We start from the raw sequence: 19,962 nt of genomic DNA, 5'->3' as shown, positions 1-19,962 counted from the left end.
TCTGAAAGGAATTGACTTGGTTAACATTTCAAGGTTAAATATTATTTATGAATTTGCTCTCATTTTTAAAATTTACAAAATGGTAAAAATTATATTTAGTACTGAGATATAGGGAACATATAATAGACAACTTTTGGAGTTTTGATACTTTTTATTTTATTTTAGAAATGATTTTGCCTAAGAATTTGATGTGCAGGTCGGAAAATTCAATGCCAAAGAACTCAGTTCAGAGGGTAAAACAAATGGAATCTTTCCTGCTTTCAAGGCATCTTTAGTTTAGCACAGAAAAATTGCTTATCTTTCTACTTTTTAATCATGTACAGATACATGTATATTGTTATAATGCATCATAGGATACAAGTTCTGTAAAAGTAGTGCAAGCCTGATATTAGAGAGGTTTAGGGGAAGAAGGGATCATTTGGGGAAAGGAAAGAAAAGAAAGGCTTTGTGAAGGAAGTACTTCTTTGACACATATTTCCTAAAAATGGACTTTGTACAATTCAAATTATTTGGCAAGAGCTTTTCTGTTAGAGTATGTACTTTAGTGATAAAACATGGATTGTATTCCAAGAATAGAATGAAGATGTGGAGAGAAGAGGTGGAACCTGGAATAGAAGTCTAAAGTCTCCCTGAGAAGATGCACAGTAACTTATAATTGAGATTCTAGAAAGTTCCATGACAGATCTTAGTGGGGTAAGGGAATGGGGTGGGTATAGGGGAAGATAGTAGAAAGTGCCTGAAAGGTGGAGTGGGAGGTGGCTGATGCTCTTGATAGAAACAGGGAGGTCAAGAGGATTTTCTAGTTACTGTGGGAGGGTGAAGATATGATAGGCATGGGATAGATTAATTTTGAGGGATTGGGATTATCCAAGTATTAGGTCTGTAACCGCAGAGTAATGTGTACAGTAGAGGAAGAGTTCTGCCTTACCGTGCTTGGAGGCGATGGTAAAAGCCTTGAGAAGAATGGGGGAAAATTCAAAGATAGAGTCTGGGAGACTTCCAGGAAAGATGAATGAGGAGTAGCCTATAGGTTACTGTCCTGTACGTTGTCTCTGACTTAGTTACCAACCTCTTCTCTGTGTGTGTATGTGTGTGTATGTGTGTTTGTCAGACTTACTGCTCCTTCTCCCCTGCCTTTGTCAGCTTCAGTGGGACTTAGAAATGTAGACAAGGTTCCTTGTTGAATTAGTTCTTCTCAGAATCAGTTTTTTATCTTGGCACTCAGATTGCTGGTAACATAGGTTGATTGATGACTTGCATTTCTGAATTTCTACTCAATTTGGTCTTAGATATGTACATTTTAAATCTGTAACCTGAGGTATCCATTAGGGTCTCCTCAGGAAACTTGCAAAATTTAAAGGGGTAAATAAAAAAAGCAAAGCTTAATAAGGGGACAGTTTTCACCAGTCTCTGGGGGTTCAGTGAAGCAGGAAGCCACTGCTATTGTAGGATCTGAAGGGGCACAGGGAGGTGGCAGTTATGAGAAGGCGGTAGTTATTGCCATGGTGGAGGCTCTGTATGTCACCTTGGGAAGAAAAATAAAGCCACTGCCAAGCTTCAGCAGGGAGAGAAAGATGGGGGTGTAGGACCTGACCTCTCCCTTAACTCCCTCTCCATCCCCTGCCAGTACCAACCATTTATAAACCAATGTGGTGGTAGTGTCCGTGGAGGTCATCTTGTTGAGGAAGACAGCAAGGTAGAAAAAGATGGAGGATGTATCTGAGGGGTGCAGAAGTGGATACCCTCCATGTTTGACTGCTTCTGTTCTTTTTATTTCTGACTTTTGACAATGTAATGGTGTTTTATTCTTGCTTGTATTGCTTTACACACTAGCTGCTTCTTGCTTTTTATGATCTTTAATAGATAAGAATGGTTATTTCAAAGGCACTAAGAACTTTTCAAAAGCTTCTTCCTTTTCCTCCTACATCTTAAGCTGTGGAGTACTAAAAGAATTCAAAGGGAAGAAAAAGCAGAAGGCAAGAAAGATGGAAAGAGACACACAGAATGGCAGACTTCTTTTTATGTCTGTGCACAAGAAGCTTGATACTGCATATGTTTAAGAAGTTGGCTCAGGAGTTCTGTAGTCTTCAGTCTGACTAGGGAAAAATTTTTTCTTTTAATGCCACCAGTGAACACTTCATTGTGACAGATTTATGACTACTTACCCAATACCATTTCCATACTTTTTTTGCTAACAGACTCTCATTTTGTTCTGATGTTGGTGGTCAACAGCTTTAGGAAAGACTGGCCTTTCCTAGCATAAGGGATGAGTTGTGATTAGTCTAAGAAGCTAATCAAGGCGTAGTAGAATGCTAGGTATTTTTTAAATGAGTCTCATAGTTTTAATCTGATCCAAAAACTTAAGACATAGAATGCTTGGGGACCGTATATTATTATTTTTTTTGGTAAGATTTATTTATTTATTCCAAAGATTTACAGAGAGAGAATCTTCTATCTGTTGGTTCACTCCCCAGATGGCTGCAATGACCAGGGCTGGGCAAGCCTGAAGCCAAGAACTAGGAGCTAGGAGCTTCATCTTAGTCTCTGATATAGATGGTATGGGCCCAAACACTTTGGCTGTCTTCTGCTGCTTTCCCAGGCTATTAACAAGGAGCTAGATTGGAAGTGGAGCAGAGCAGCTAGGACACAAACAGGTGCCTATATGGGATGCCAGCATCACAGGTGACTGCGTTACTCGCCATGTCACAGTTCTGACCTTTAGGGGCCATGTATTCTTAAGGAATATTGTAAGTCATCTGTGAAGAATTTCAAGTGATTAATAACAAAAAACCCAAATCTGGCTACTTTTAGTCTGCCACCCAGAGCAAGGGATATAAGAAGTATAGATTTTCAGAGAAAGAATTTTATTGGCAGTTACTAGAATTCTGTATTCTTCTCACTCCAAACTGAATGAGTACACAGTTTGAGCAAGTAACTCACAGTGCTTGGGTATGCTACCTAAAAGGGGATATGGGGCTATAGACATCCCCAAGGCCCAGATATAGCAAAGAGATCAACGGAGAGTACAGGGAGATAGCTCCTGGGAGAACTTGATATAATCCTCATTGGTTTGGGAAGCCAGGAACTACTCAGAGGGAGAGTTTCAGTGTATGTGTTTATGTATATATAATTTTTATATATAAATTTATATATAATTTTTATAAATATATAAAATATATATTGTCTATATAAATTATATATATTTTTTTATATAATTTTTTTTCTGTTGATAGGTTAGGTAAGTCAATCTCCTTCTCTCTGATTGTGTTACTGAGGACTTGGTATTCATATCTGTGAGTATACTTGATTAGTTCTGGGAAGCGTCTTTTCTAAAGACAGAATATAATATAGAAAACATAAAAGAAAATTCTCATTGCCCTCTGTATGTAAAACCTTAAAAATTTTGAGTGGATATTAATGATGAAACTGAAAGAATTAACACATAAGAAAACAAAGGATTAATATTGATTGAATCTCACCCCAAATATTCCATTGACAGGCAAAGTTGATTCATAAAAGAAGAAATATAAAAGCAAAATGAATATATGAAAATACATTTTAAACTTGGAAGTAAGCACTCACACTGATGGAGATATTATAAATAGGTGAAGCCAATCTAGTAATAGCTGTTGAAATACATACCCTTTGATCCAGTGTACTCAACAGTAGCATTGTCAAAAACAAATGATGAGAGATGGGCAGAGATATCTGGGAAAGAATTCCATAATAGTGTTCTTTATACTGGTAAAAAATTGTAAACTACTTATATCTAAACAAAAGAGCAAATAATTGGCTGGCGCCGCGGCTCACTTGGCTAATCCTCTGCCTGCAGTGCTGGCTCTCCAGGTTCTAGTCCCATTTGGGACACTGGATTTTGTCTGGGCTGCTCCTCTTCCAGTCCAGCTCTCTGCTGTTGTCCGGGAAGGCAGTGGAGGATGGCCCAAGTGCTTGGGCCCTGCACCTGCATGGGAGACCAGGAGGAAGCACCTGGCTCCTGGCTTTGGATTGGCGCAGCACGCTGTCTGTAGCAGCCATTTGGGGGGTGAACCAATGGAAGGAAGACTTTTCTCTCTGTCTCTCTGTCTCTCACTGTCTTCTGCCTGTCAAAAAGAAAGAGCAAATAATTAAGAAATAAATATATTTTATAATGAAATACTATGAACTGTTTGGTGTCCTGGGAATATATTTGTGATATGAAGCTGTTTTTCAAAACCAGAAAACCAGCTAGAGCACACACAGGCACAAAAGTACTATTCATAAAGAAAAAAGTGATAATGTGATAAACTAGATTATATAAAAATTAACATTATTCTCATTCTTATTGAAATAAAAAACTGGGCATGTGTTTGGCAAAGTGGTTTACATGCTGCTTGATGCATCCCATATCAGAGCACCTGAATTTGAGTTCTGGCTCCTCCTTGATTTCAGCTTCTTGGTAAAGTGAACCCTAGGAGTCAGTAGGTGATGGCTCAAGCAGCTGTGTCCCTGCCTCTGCAATGAGAGACCCAGTTTGAGATCCTGGGTTCAGCCTGGCTCAGTCCTAACTGTTGTGGACATTTGGGAAGTGAACCAGCAGAAGGGAGATCTCTCTATAAATATCTATTTATTTCTGTCTCTGCCTTTCTAAATGAATGAATGAATGAGTAAAATAGAAAATGCAAACCATAGACTGTGAGAAAATATCTACAATGCATATATCTGTCTATTATTGCAACTCAGTGGTGGAGAGAAAACCAACCCAGTAAAGAAAATGGGCATGAGTCTTGGATGTTGATTTTAAGGATTCAGGAATGGCTAATGAGCACATGAAAAAGGTCTCTGTGTCAGTAGTTATCATAGAAATGTGAATTATAGCCACAGTGAGATACCACCTCCCATCTAATGGAGTGAGTTAAATTTTTTAGAAGACTGACAATACCACATATTGGAAAATAAACAGAACAACTGGAAATCTCATACACTGCAAGGTAGAGTATAATATTGTAAAGCTCTTGTGGACCACTGCTTGATAGTTGCTTATACAATTAAATATATACCTACCCTGTGACCTACAAATTCTATTGCTAAGAATCACTCAAGAGAAACAAAAATGTCTATGAAATGATTTGCATAGGAATATTCCTAGCAGCTTTGTTAATACTAATCAAAAATTGGCAGCAAAGCAGATGTTCATCAAACGGATAAACAAATTGTGGCATCTATCCATAACATGGAATGTTATTTAGCAGTAAAAGGGGATGAACAAACTGAATGCATCTCAGAAATATTTTGTTAAGTAAAATATATCAGTTATAGAGAACATTAGTCTGATTCCATATTTGTGAAGTTCAAGGACTGACAAAACAAGCTTACGTGGAAAGTAATCAGAGTGTTGGTTGCCTGTGAGTGGGAAGGACAATGGATTGGAAAAGGTGTAAGGATATTTTGGAATGATGAAATGGTCCCCTTGATTACAGGGGAGATTGCATGGGTTTATAAAATTATCAGAACTCATCATGTTGTATGCTTAATTTACAAACAATAAACTGTATTAACTAATTTTTTAGTTATAAAAATACTCAAGTTTTCCTTTAGCTGAGATCAGAAGAATTAGCCCAAGCACTGGCTGATTTGGCAGGTGCAGAATTCTGAGCAGTGGAGGTGGAAGAATAGACCGCTAAGTCTTGGGTGCTCACCCAGAGCATTCCTACTGTAGTAGTTTTTTTCTCTATGTAAATGGTCTTGTTGGAGAGAGAAGGTGCTGATCAGTAGGCAGGTACTAGGCCATTAGGTTTCTAGCTAGCTGTTGATAAATGAGTATTCTGCTTCATGCATTGGTCAGCATCAGTGGACTCTGAAGTGGACCTTTGGAGATCTTTTTTTTTTTTTTTGAGTAATATATCCACAGTCATAGACTGGAGATATAGTCTGTTTTTTTTTTTTTTTTTTTTGACAGGCAGAGTGGAGTGAGAGAGAGACAGAGAGAAAGGTCTTCCTTTTTGCTGTTGGTTCACCCTCCAGTAGCGCGCTGCGGCCGGCGCACCGCGCTGATCCGATGGCAGGAGCCAGGTGCTTCTCCTGGTCTCCCATGGGGTGCAGGGCCCAGGGACTTGGGCCATCCTCCACTGCACTCCCTGGCCACAGCAGAGAGCTGGCCTGGAAGAGGGGCAACCGGGACAGGATCGGTGCCCTGACCGGGACTAGAACCTGGTGTGCCGGCGCCGCAAGGCGGAGGATTAGCCTAGTGAGCCGCGGCGCCGGCCCCTTTGGAGATCTTGATCCCGCTATATTGAAAAGGTGACCTTGGCAAAGGCCTCTTCCAGAAAAGTCAGTTCTCTCACTGCTCGACAGCTTTGTGAAATAGTGGTTTAATTGTGGTGTACGCATGCCTTCTTATATCTTCCATGTCTGAGTGAATTGGTTTGTTGTATGTTAGAATCAGGCCCATTCTAGTGTAGTGCTGATTTTCAGTTTAAACAGGATTCCGAACAAGGGGCCAGAGAGGTGCACAGGGCTATTTTCCAATTTGGGCTTCATTACATTTTTAACTTTAAGTGCCCTTTTCCATCATAGTGGATTAGAGGCATCATGTTTCTGTTTTTCTCTTATGTTCTCACTATAGTTAGTGCTCGCTGTGTTCATGGAAATAAGGAGATTATGTTAAAATGATGATGGTTAGTGGAAAGGTGGGGGAATTATTTTGATAGAGTGAGAAAGGGGAGTGAATACTAGAGAAAGAGTAACACTTTTTTCCATTTGTATTCCAAAATGTATTTTTTAAAAATATCTTAAGAGGTATTAAAAGAGAAGTTAGTTTATTACTACTTTCAGATAATGTGGTAATTTGCTGTTAAATGAACAGAAAAGAAGAACAATATGAACATTAATAAAAGCTAGGTTTGATAAAAATTGCTTTGTTTATGCAGAAAGACAATTCTATAATTCATTCCAAACCACACTCACCAAATTCATAACACAATATAACCCTTGTCTATTGCATACCCTCTGTGCAACTAAATATGTGGTATCTTTTCGTTTTAAGAGGAATCATGCAACTCAGACCATATTTTATTCTTGGAGCTAACAGATTATATATAAAAAGCATGAAAGAGTTACAAACATGTGTCAATGTAATGTAACCTGTCGTTGGAGAAAAAGAGCATTTTGATAATTTTTATTTTAAAGATGCTTTCTGGAAGACCTTTGAAATATGTTATGCAGACAGAAGCTATCCTGAGTTAAAATATCTTTTATAAATTAAAGATTTTAAAAGAAATCTGCAATTTAGATAATATATAAAAGTTCTTATCATAAGTATATATGTACATTCAGATTATAAAAAAAGATTCCTAAATTTCATGGAAAATTTGTTACACTTAAATTACTAGAAGAAAATAAAAGGTACCCTAGAGTCAATAATCGGAGATAAATACTTCTAACATTTTGGTGAATTTATACTGTTTATTTTTTATGTGTGAAATTTAATTAGAAAATAGAAATCATGTCATATATATAGTTTTGAAAGTTTTACATTAATACATGGTGACATTTTCAAATACTATACAATATGACTCAGAGACATTCTATTAAATGACTGTTATTCCACTGCTTAACAGGGTTGATTTATTAAAGTTACCTTCTTTTTCAGGAAATTTACATTTTTTCAGAATTTCATTATTGGAAATAACTCTGTAGTAAATGTTTTTGTACAGAATCCTGTGCATGTATCTATTTTTTTTTTAAAGATTTATTTTATTTGAAAGACTTATATAGAGAGGTAGAGACAGAGGGAGAGGTCTTCCATCCACTGGTTCATTCCCCAAATGGCCGCAGTGGCCAAAGTTGAGCCAATCTGGAGGCAGGAGCCAGGAGCCAGGAGCCAGGAGTTTCTTCCTGGTCTCCCATGTGGCTGCAGGGGCCCAGGAAGCATTATCAGGGAGCTGGATTGGAAGTGGAACAGTTGAGACTCCAATTGGTGCCCATATGGGATGCCAGCACCATAGGCTGGGGCTTTAACCTGTGCCACAGCGCCAGCTCCACTGTGGTTATTGTTAATGTAAAGTCCTGCCTTCATCAAAAGAAGTATGTTTTTCAAGTTCTTGATACTAATTCAAAAAGTATGTTTCAGAAATGCTTTACCTTTTTAGTATTAACCTTTGTGAATAATGTTAAGTGCTGATCTGGTAAACAATGTTTTGTGTTTTTATGTGATCAGAATATTTATTTTTTAAAATAACACATTTGTAAACATCTTTATGCTATCCTACTGATATTTTACCCTTATATCTTAATGTTTTGATGCAGACATTGATGTTTCTTGGTCATTCTTGGTCATTCTCTGTCATTCCCATCCCTTGACATTTATGTTCACTATTTTTAATATTATGTTAAGAACTCCCAGGTTTCTTTTTGTTGTTGTTAAAGATTTATTTAATTTATTTGAAAGGCAGAGTTATATAGAGAAAGAGATTTTCCATTCACTGTTCACTTCTCAAATGGCTACAACAAGTGAAGCTGGGTCTGGACAAAGCCAGGAACCAGGAGCTTCGTCTGGGTCTTCCACATGGGTGTAGGGGTCCAAGGATTTGGCTGTCCTCCAGTGCTTTCCCAGACATATTAACAGGGAGCTGGTTTGGAGGTGCAACAGTGGGAACTTGAACTGGCACCCCTGTGGGATGCTGGTGCTGCAGGCAGCAGGTTAACCTGCTATGGCATAGTGCTGGCCCCAATGTACACTGTTTTCATTTAGTCTATAGTTTTTCTAGTGATTTGAAAGATTTGTTGTATTTTCATATAGTAATGGTTACCTTTCCATTTGTAAAATAATGTACACAAACCTATTTTTTAAAAATTACTACTATCGGGGCTAGTGCTGTGGCGTAGTGGGTAAAGCCACTGCCTGCAGTGCTAGCATCCCATATGTGTGCCAGTTCAAGTCCCGGCTGCTCCACTTCTGCTCCAGCTCTCTGCTATGGCCTGGGAAAAGTAGAAGATGGCCCAAATTCTTGGGCCCCTGCACCAGTGTGGGAAGACCTGGAGGAGGCTCCTGGCTCCTGACTTAAGATTGGCGCAGCTCTGGCCATTGCAGCTAGTTGAGAACTGAACCAGGGGATGGAAGACTTCTCTTTATGTCTTTTCTCTCTTTGTGTAATTCTTTCAAGTCAATAAATGAATCTTTAAAAAAATTACTACCAAGAATGAGGATTTTTCAAAGCACCTGTCACTTGTGTAGAGCCAGTTGATGAACTTTGTTTTTTTCTCCTCTTTTTACTTTCTAGTTTTGGCGGATACTCTCAGAGGCTATGAAGAATCTGGGATTTGTAGCTAAGTAGCATATTACTGGCAGAGAACACAGGATTCCTGGATCATAGATGGATGGCTTTCTTGTCCATTGCACATTGAGCATCAGGGACTTCATGATTTTGTGTCAGCTGCTCCTGCCTTCAGAGTCCCATGGGATGATGGGAGGAACCCAATGGATGCTCTGCCCACAGTGGGTCTGCAGCCCAGTGAAGCAACGCATGGCCACCTTCACAGTGAGTAGTAAGTGAACCTATTTGTCTCTCATTCCTTGAGACTGCTCTCTGAAAAGTTGATTCTGAGTAATTACTCCAGTAAAAGTGATCTTGGTTGTTAGATAAAGATCATTTCCAAAGGATTTTTTCCAAGATGGATGGTGCATTTTCATACAACCAGATATTATACTGTTGCATTTCCATTCTTTTAAAAAAAATTTATTTATTTATTCAAAAGAGTTACAGAGAGTGAGAGTGAGAGTGAGAGTGAGAGAGAGAGAGAGAGAGAGAGAGAGAGAAAGGTCTTCCATCTGCTGGTTTACTCCTCAACTGGCTACAACGGCCAGAGCTGCACTGATCTGAAGCCAGGAGTTTCTTCCAGGTCTCCCACTGGGTGCAGGGGCCCAAGGACTTGGGCCATCCTCTACTGCCTTCCCAGGCCATAGCAGAAAGCTGGATGGGAAATGGAGCAGCCTGGTCTCAAAATGGCACTCATATGGGATGCTGGTGCTTCAGGCCAGGGCTTTAACCCACTGCGCCACAGCGCTGGCCCCTGCATTTCTATTCTTAAATTTTCGTACCTTGAATTATTTTTCACTTTGGTGTGGTAAGTCTTTAAGTTACTTTTCATTAGGGATAGGTGACTGTTTTCCACAAATGAGAGTAAAAGACATGTCATTTCGTAAGTGAAAAATTGACAGTTGGATATAGAATTCTTGGGACACATCTTTCCATTAGGTTTGCTATAAATATGGTTTTATTACAGCCTTTTATGTTGTATTTTAGAAGAGAAGCAGAAGGTAAGTCTGTTTTTTAATAAAGCATATGTCTTTAACATTTTATTTTTGTATACTTGAAGAATTTTTAATGTATTGTTTAAATTAAAAATATTAGAAATGCTAATATGGCACTCTTTTATCCACTTTTTTGGTACAATGTAGGCTGTTAATCAATTTGACCTTCAAGTCAAAGAATTCTGTTATTTTTATAACAGCTACCACCTTATTCACTTACTTTTTTTTGCCCTGGAATTCAAAGTAAACACATATTTTTCTTATCTATTCTCTTTAATTCTTGTGTTTTTCTTTGATCATTTCATTCTTGCTGTTTTATTTAAAACTTTAAAGAAGGCTTTGAGTTGGTCTCCTAGTAAGTTTACCTTTATAATAGTACTCAATTTGATGTTTTCTGCTCTCATGCAACTTTAAATTTCCGCTTTTCTACTTGTGTACAGCTTTAAATATTCTCAAACTTATATATGTATCGTGTGTTACGACCTTGTAATCTAGTTTCTTGGAAACCGTGTTTTCTTAAAATTTGTTGAAAATTCAAAATATTTAATGATTATATTGTCTATACTACATTAATAGTTCCCTGAATCTGTTAACAGAAGTTATTATTTCTGAATATGCAGAGTAGTCTCTCATTTTCAACTGCATGAACACATATATTAAATCTGAAATTTCTTCACTTATTCTTATAGAAGCAAACTTACTTTTGTTCATAATGACAAATGAAGTGAGTTTGTTGAGAAAGCCATGTTTTTTTCTGAGTGCATTACTCCTAGATGGGAAGTGAAGGTGAAATTTTACACTAACAGTGAGTGAGTTTTCCAGATCTGCAGTCGAGATGTCAAGATATGCAGGGTGGTGGAATGCAAGGAGCTGAGGCAGAGAGAAGAGTCCAGGAAGAGCTGAGGTAGACAGCCTTTTCCTTGAGTGAAAGGTTTCTCTCCATGATTTGGGTGGCAACCAGCAGTTACAGATATGTGGTCAGAGATATGCCAATGTATTATGTGGTTTAAATGCCATTCTCAGTTTAGTCCTGGAGCTGAAATGTCTTCCATAGCTTCCAGTCAACCCTGGTTGTGTGTCCAGTCCAGTTGCCTTTCCTCTGTGCTATGGGGTAGTGGTGCAGCTCCCAGGATCCTCATTCAGTCTTCTCCCTGGCTTCTTAGTATTCTTCCACTAGAACCTTCAAGTAGACATGATGTATTCCATTCTTCTATAGTCCCATCTACACAGTGGCCGGAGCTGTGCCTATCCAAAGCCAGGAGCCAGGAGTTTTTTCCGAGTCTCCCACATGGGTTCAGGAGCCCAAGGCCGCAGGCCATCTTCTACTGCTTTCCCAGGCCATAGCAGAGAGCTGGATGGGAAGTGAAGCAGCTGGGTCTCAAACTGGCGCCCATATGGGATGCTGGCGCTTCAGTCCAGGGCGTTAACCTGCTATGCCACAGTGCTGGCCCCAATATAGTTTCCATTCCTTATGGTTGATCTTTATATTTCCATGTTGTTTCTCATTTTGTAGATAATTAGGATTGTTAGGGTAAAGAGATACAGTCATAATATTTCTTATCTGTAAATTCTAATTAATTGTCTTTTTAGTTGATTTTATTGTATTGTTAGGGTGTGATAGGCTGGCATAACCCCGTTTCTTTGTTTTAATAAGTAATATTCTACAATAGTGAAGAAAGATATGTGGTTTGAGATATGTAATTATGATTTTTACATTTGCACACTTCTTGGAATCATGCCAGCTGTTTAAACTGGGAAATCTAAAACATTACCAGCAACAAAACTCCTATAAGCTTTGAGCTATCTTAGACTACATGTAGCTGTTAATTTCCCAAATATCTATAAAACATACATTTAGAAAGTTTGAAATGAAACATTATAAAGTTATATTTATTTCAGTTATTATTTTTGATTCATTTATTTCTGTGGAAATACTACAAAGTCATAAACAATATATAATATTTAGTTATAGGTGAACAAATTTACTTCATGGAAAAGAATATAGGAATGTGGGGCTGAGAATGCTTGGTTATAGTATACGTGGAGATAAGGGTTTCTTCCTGATAGTGTGTGTATGATAGGAGCGTTTCCAACATGTAATGTTTTACCTGTCTCAGGCAAGCGGTTATAGAAACTTTATAAATAGGGTTTCTAGATTTTCTAGCTGAGAAATATAAACTTCCTTACAGTTTCAAACTTGAATAAAACAGCTGTTCTTTAAACAAGCTATTCCCTGAGCATGGGTTTAATATTTGCCAGAGTTTGTGGATGTTTGTGAGGTGTCACTGAACTAACGACTCAGACCCCTGTCATGACCATGGTGGTTTGTCTAAAATTCTGGCATTGTGGGAACATAACACACACTATTAACCTACAGTTTTCCTTCTTCTAGGCTGAGACAGGCTTGCAGCTGTTTCAATACATTGTTCTTTAAATAGATGCTCTGTCTCTATGCTTAGTGCTTTGCTTATTTGTATTCTTCATAAAACATTATAAAAGGTGCTGAAGTAGTTCGTAGGTAAACCAGGAAGTAGAGGCTGGGAAAAAGAAAGTCGTAAAAATTCACCTCCCTGGTGTATCTACTGAGATATCTTAGAGGTATTTTCTTTTATCTACACTGTTATATACAGATATTCCCATTTTTGCATATATTCCCTTTGGTAAGAATGGGCTACTAAAAATACTATCTTATTGTCTGCTGTAAGCACAGCAGTCACTTATTCAATCAAGCACATATTTAATTAGCATGTACTTGTATCAGACATCGTGCTTGTTACTGGAAGACACAACTCAAGAAGACACAACTCCTTTGAGAAGTATTTTATCGTGAGGGAGGAGGAAATGCTATTAAACCTACACCCACAGTGTACAATGTCTAGAATAGAGGCAGAATCTAGGTGGCATATTTTGTCAGAAAAGGGTACGTGCACTCCTAGAAGTTGGTGAAGATTTCCCAAGGGGCACTTAGAGTATTTTAAGGCAATTAATTTGCAGTATCTCAACCCTCATTTGTACTTCTTCCTTCAACAATCTGCCCTAAAGTGTCCAAGTGCGTGCATGGGCTGGGGAAAGCTGAAGGTGCTGATGTGGTCTCTGATTTTGAGAGTTTCATGGTTGCCTTTTCTTCCACTTTAGAGAAAGGTGATTCACTTAGTGAGGTCATACAGTGTTGCTCTGGCCTGGGTGCAAAACTCTAGACTGATTTTCAAATAAAGGAATATTCTAAATTTGTTGCTGAGTCCTACATCTGTTGTCACAGTCAGGTGGTTTCCATTTTGATGTTTGGAGTAGGATATAAAGGAATTATTTGCTGGGGGCAGCATTGTTGAGTAGCAGGTTAAGCTGTTCTCTGCAATGCTGGCATCCCATGTGAATGCTGGTTCGAGTTCTGGCTACCCTGGAACTGATTTACTCCTTGCTAATGCACCTGGGAAAACAGCATAAAATGATCCAAATTTTTGGGCCCCTGCATCTTTGTGGGAGACCTGGATAAAATTCTAGGTGCTGGTTTTGGCCTGGTCCAGCTGTGGCTGTTGGGGCTATTTGGTGAGTGAACCAGGAGTTGGAAGATCTCTTTCTCTCTGTCTCTCCCTCTGTCTCTTTCTCTAACTCTGCCTGTAAAATAAATAAGTACATGCATAAATAAAAAAATAATTTTTTTTAAAAAAAATATTAACAATATTTTGTGATTAAAAATCAAGTGATTGTAACAGATCAAGATCATTCGGGCAATCAAATAATTGTGTGATATGGTTACTAAAAAAACTACCAACCTACTTCCTGTCTGTCTTTAGTATTTAGTTTGGTGGATGGATTTTCTCAGTATTTGTATCTGTAAAAATAAAACTAATTGTAGAGTTGATGCTCAACTCTGTTTCAGTCTAGAAATAGGAAGTAACTGTCCTGTGTGACATCACTGGGCAAAAACTCTTGGAAGCTTGCACTTGGCATCCTCTGGAAGCTCTTTATTGAATTTTTTTTGTATCTTCAACAAATATTTGAGACTTTCTTGTGAATCATGGAATCTGGAAATGGCCTACACATGGAGAAATCAGAAAAAATTATCTTTTAATATTTCCTAGAATTTCTATACTAGTAAAAACCGAAAAACCAATATAAAAGTTAGTATCGCAGTGCATTACATAAATTAACACGAAATGCCATTGATTAAACCAAAAGATGGCTTCCTAAGGGAGGTGATCTTTGCTAGGTTGCAAAGTCTCAGTGTTTGGTTGTTACATGTGAGTGACATGTACAGACTTCTATCTTTTAGAGATAACCTCCTTATCTTTGCAAAAATAGACTCCTAAGGCCTTGTCCATAGGACTACAGTTGAACTCTAAATTCGGCTTTTTCTATAAAGCCTATTCCAGTGGAAAGATACACAAGTAATATAATAGTTAATTGCTGTTTTAAGAATTTTGCTGAGACTTGTGTGTGCATGCATACTTTACAGATTCAGGAATGGGTATATTTTAGAAAACCAATAATAAATAATTGAAGAATAAAAATCATAAGGACAACCTGGGAAATTGTTGAATCTGCATTGTATTTTGATAGCAAGCATATCAGACTTCAAAAATAATAGCAGGACTGAAAGCAGCTGTAAGGGGACTTAAAAAATTGCATTTTATCCTTTAATCTCTGTGGATGAGCTGTTGCTGCATCTTGACGTTTTTCGTGTACGTGGTACTATGAAATATTCACCTTTCAGAGGAAATGAATGTCACTGCCCTTTGAGAGCTACCTTGGTTTATGTTGATTTCAGAAAGCATAGGTTTGTTCTCAGGTGGCTGTTTCTTGAAACTTCTATTTGTATTTCAAAACAGCCACTAAAAAGAAACCCCCAAAACAAATCAATCAAATAAACGTAAGCATACATACCTTGGCACAAACTGCTGTTGTTTATGGACCAGTTATGTACAGAGCTCCCCAGAATGGTAGTCTTGGCATTCCTGGCCAATGGTTCAGAAATGACCCAGGTCATGGAAAGAGTTTAAAATTTCCAAAAAGGCATACTTGATAAACTTTACTTTTTAAAGTCTACAATGGAGTTACGTTGAACAACAGCAGCAGCAGCAAGCCTCATCACATTTTCCTTAAAAAAATTAATTGTTTTCATTGATGTCACTTTGCATATTCTGTCTTCTGACTCTTGCAAGTGAACCTCTTCTTAGTGCTACTGGACAGGATCTTGAGCTTTTTTTGGGGGTGGGGTATGTGTGATGCCTTCTAGGGACCAGTGCAAAATGCTGCTTTTGTGTGCCTCATGTCCTTCCTGTAGATTTTATTTTTCATACAAGTAAACACTCCCATACCCTCTCTTCTTTATCCTTTCATTTGTATCTGAACTTTGTAGAACTGTTTTATTTTTTATTTATTTTTCTAATTACTTTAATAATGTTTAATCTTGATATTAATCTGAAGAAAACAGGTTTAGTCGAGTTTATAGATAACATTCTAAGCATATAATGATGGTTCTCTTCACCTCTTGCTTTCTTAATATTTTTTCTCTATCTTTCTTTATCTTTTTTTGAGACATATTAAATTTTTTCTTTCTTTCTTTCTTTCTTTCTTTCTTTCTTTCTTTCTTTTTTTTTTTTTCAGATAGAGTTAGAGAGAGAGACAGAGAGAAAGGTCTTCCTTCCGTTGGGTCACTCCCCAAATGGCCGCCACGGTTGGTGCTGCCCAGATCCGAAGCCAGGAGCCAGATGCTTCTTTCTGGTCTCCCATGTGGGTGCAGGGCCCAAGCACTTGGGCTATCCTCCACTGCCTTCCCAGGCCACAGCGAAGAGCTGGCCTGGAAGAGGAGCAACCGGGACTAGAACCTGATGCCCATATGGGATGTTAGTGCCGCAGGTGGAGAATTAACCAAGTGAGCCACGGCGCCCGTCCCAAGATATATTAAATTTTCATTATAGTCAAAGGCTTAATGATCTACTAGATAAAGAGGTAAATAAGTAAAAAGTAAAAAGTAGAGGCAGGCACTGTGGTGTAGTGAGTTAAAGCCCTCACCTACAGTGCCGGTATCCCATATGGGCACTGATTTGAGTCCTGGCTGCTCCACTTCTGATCCAGCTCCCTGCTAATGTACCTGGGAAAGCAGTAGAAGATTGCCCGAGTGCTTGGGCCCCTGTACCCGTGTGGGAGACTGGCTTTGGATCGACTCAGCTTGTCATTGTGGCCATTTGAGGAGTGAACTAGTGGATGGAAGACCTCTCTCTCTGTCTCTACCTCTCTCTGTAACTCTGTCTTTCAAATAAATAAAATAAATCTTAAAAAAAATCATAGTTCAGCAGGAATATAGGCAAGGGTTATAAATAATAATCAAATAAAAAGATGTTGATTTCAGTCTTGTACAATAAATTTTTAAATAATCATATATCATTAAAACTAGTACTTGACAAATATATAAAACAAAGTTTAATGAAACTGCATTTGCAGTAGTACTGATACAGACATTTCTTTTTTAAAATTTTTTTTTAAAATTTTAGCTCCCACATATATGATGCTATACTTGATCTTAGCCAAAAGGCCGAGAAGTGATTCTCCCACATACATGAGAGAATGAGATTTTTGATTATCTGTGTCCAGCTTATTTCACTGAACATGATGTCTTCCAGTTGTACCTATTTTAGTGCAAAATTTTTTTTTACTAATATTCCAGTGTGTATGTGTACACGTATCACATTTATTTTTTAAAATTTACTTTGAAATGCAGAGTTCGATCATCTATATGCTGATTCACTCCCCAAATTGCTGTAATGGCAGGGGCTATGCCAGGCCAAAGCCAGGAGCCTGGAGTTTCTTCTGGGTCTCCCATGTGGGTGCAGGGACTCAAGCACGTGGGCCATCTTCTGCTCCTTTGCCAGGTGTATTAGCAGGAAGCTGGGTCAGAAGTGGAGCAGCCAGATTTTGAGCCTGCGCTGTATAGGATGCTGTTGTCACATGCGGCTGCTTAACCTGCTCTACCACAATTCTGGCCATATCACATTTTCTTTATCCATTCATCTGGTGATGGACACCTTGACTGATTCTACATTTTGGCCATTGTGAACAGTACTGCCATAAATATGGTGGTCCAGGTATCTTTGTGATACAGTGTGTCCACACCTTTTTAATGGGATTACTGGGTCATATGGCACATCTATTTCTAGTTTTTAAAATCTCCACAGTGGGTAGCACTCTGATGTAGCAGATAAAGCCACTGCTTGCAGTGCAAACATTCCATATGGGTGCTGGTTCAAATCCCAGCTGCTCCTCTTCCGATCCAGCTCTCTGCTATGGCCTGGGAAAGCAGTAGAAGATGGCCCAAATCCTTGCACCCACGTGGGAGACGTGGAAGAAGCTCCTGGCTCCTGACTTAGGATCAGCCCAGCTCCGGCCCTTGCAGCAGTTTGGGGAGTGAACCAGCAGATGGAAGACCTTTCTCTCTGTTTGCCTCTGCCTTTCTGTAACTCTGCCTTTCAGATAAATAAAACAAAGAAAACAACAAAAACAACAACAACAACAAAAGAATTTCCACACTGTTTTTCAGAGTCTAACACCAACAGTGTTTAGAATCAGTCCTTGAGGCATTCGGATCTGGCTAAAAAGCCATTGAGACTATTTCAGGCATGGAAAGCAAAGATACTGTGGGAAAAATTGACCTAAATGAAAGATCTCTGTGAGTGAGATCTCAGTGGAAAGAAGGGGCCATCAAAGAAGGAGGTACCTTTCTCTGAAGGGAGAACTATTTTGATTTTGGCCTTGTCTAAATAAGATTAGAGTTTGTGAACTCAAAAGGCTTCCATAGCCTTGGCAGTTCATGACAAGAGCCTTGGGTGTCAATTGCTAAATCAAAACAGGAGTCACTGTGCGCTTGCTCTCCATGTAAGACCTCTGTCCTTAATGTGTTGTACTATGAGAATTAACGGTATAACTAGTCTTCAAACAGTACTTTATGCTTTCTGTGTCTGTGTGGGTGCAAACTGTTGAAATCTTTACTTAGTATAGAGTTGATTTTCTGTATATAAAGATAATTAAAAATTAAATTTAATGAAGAATGGGATGGGAGAGGGATTAGGAGATGGGATGGTTTGCGGGTGGGAGGGTGGTTATGGGGGGAAGAACTGCTATAATCCAAAAGTTGTACTTTTGAAATTTATATTTGTTAAATAAAAGTTTTCTATTAAAAAAAGTAAACTATGGGATTGGCACTAGGAAACAAGTAGAGTCGTGCAATCTCAGGAAATTACTTTGCCTTACTTCAAAATATTTGCTGTACCATGTAATTTCAAATGTTAGGACTCTCTATAAGAATAACGTTGAAATATTTATAATATAATCTACATGAAAAGCAACATGGATAATGAAACCATTTCCAAATTTTGTACGATTGTATGTGTTTATATTACATATGTGCATATATCTATAAAAAAAGAGTTTTCCTTTTTCCACATCCTCACCAGCATTTGTTAATCTCTATCTTTTGGAAAAGTGATTTGTTATTGTGGTTTTGATTTGCATTTCCCTTATAGCTAGTGATGTTGAGCATTTTTTTGTGTATTTGTTGGCCATTTGTATTTCTTGAGAACTGTCTATTGTCTGTTTTTAACTGGATTGGTTGTTTTTTTTTTTTTTGTTATTGACGTTTCTCAGCTGCTGATATATTCTGTATACAGATCCTTTGTTGGATAGGTAGCTTGCAGTTTTTTTTTTTTTTCTTATTCTGTTGGATGTCTTTTCTCTCTATTGATAGTTTCTTTTGGTGTATGGAAGCTTCTAAAATTTTTTTTTTTTTTGACAGGCAGAGTGGACAGTGAGAGAGAGACAGAGAGAAAGGTCTTCCTTTTTCCATTGGTTCACCCTCCAATGGCTGCTGTGGTCAGCGCACTGCGGCCGGCGCACCGAGCTGATCCGAAGCCAGGAGCCAGGTGCTTCTCCTGGTCTCCCATGCAGGTGCAGGGCCCAAGGACTTGGGCCATCCTCCACTGCACTACTGGGCCACAGCAGAGAGCTGGACAGGAAGAGGAGCGACCAGGACAGAATCTGGCTCCCTGACCGGGACTAGAACCTGGTGTGCTGGTGCCACAGGTGGAGGATTAGCCTATTGAGCCATGGCGCTGGCCCAGAAGCTTCTAAGTTTGACATCTTGCTGTTTGCCTAGTTTTGCTTTGGTGGTCTTATCCAAGAAGTCATCGCCTGCACCAATGTATTGAACTGTTTTCCCTAGAATTTCTTCCAGCAACTTCATAATCTTGGGACTTAAATTTAGGTCTTGATCCATGTTGATTTCTGTATATGGTGAGAGGTAGGGATCTAATTTCATTGTTCTACATAAACACATTCAGTTTTGCCAGCACCATTTATTGAAGAAATTGTCCTTTCCCCACTATATGGTCTGTATGTATTTGTCAGAAATCAGTTTACCATATGTACGTGGATTATTGGGCTCTGTGTTCTGTTCCTTTGATTCATGTGTCAGTTTTTATGCCAGTAACATGCATGCTATTTTGATTACTATAACTTTGTAGTGTGCTTTCATGTCTGTCGTTGTGATGCTTCCAGCTTGATTTTTTTTTCCCCTTTGGATTGCTTTGGCTACTCTTGAGTCTTTGTAAGTCCATATGAATTTTAGGAATGCTTTTTCTAATTCTGCAAAGAATGTCCCTTGTATATTGATAGGGATTGCA

The 19,962-nt window shown here is 38.5% G+C and overlaps 1 pseudogene; it reads right to left on the bottom strand.

The window, feature by feature from the left end:
* Nucleotides 1–16,670: 16,670 nt before the first annotated feature.
* On the bottom strand, nucleotides 16,671–16,835 carry LOC133759009 (U2 spliceosomal RNA; annotated as a pseudogene).
* Between the last annotated feature and the right edge of the window lie 3,127 nt (nucleotides 16,836–19,962).

The sequence above is a fragment of the Lepus europaeus genome, chromosome 4, assembly GCF_033115175.1.
Source record: "Lepus europaeus isolate LE1 chromosome 4, mLepTim1.pri, whole genome shotgun sequence".
Taxonomy (NCBI): domain Eukaryota; kingdom Metazoa; phylum Chordata; class Mammalia; order Lagomorpha; family Leporidae; genus Lepus; species Lepus europaeus.
The sequence above is the reverse complement of the archived record's forward strand: the minus strand, read 5'-3'. Positions and strand labels throughout refer to the sequence as shown.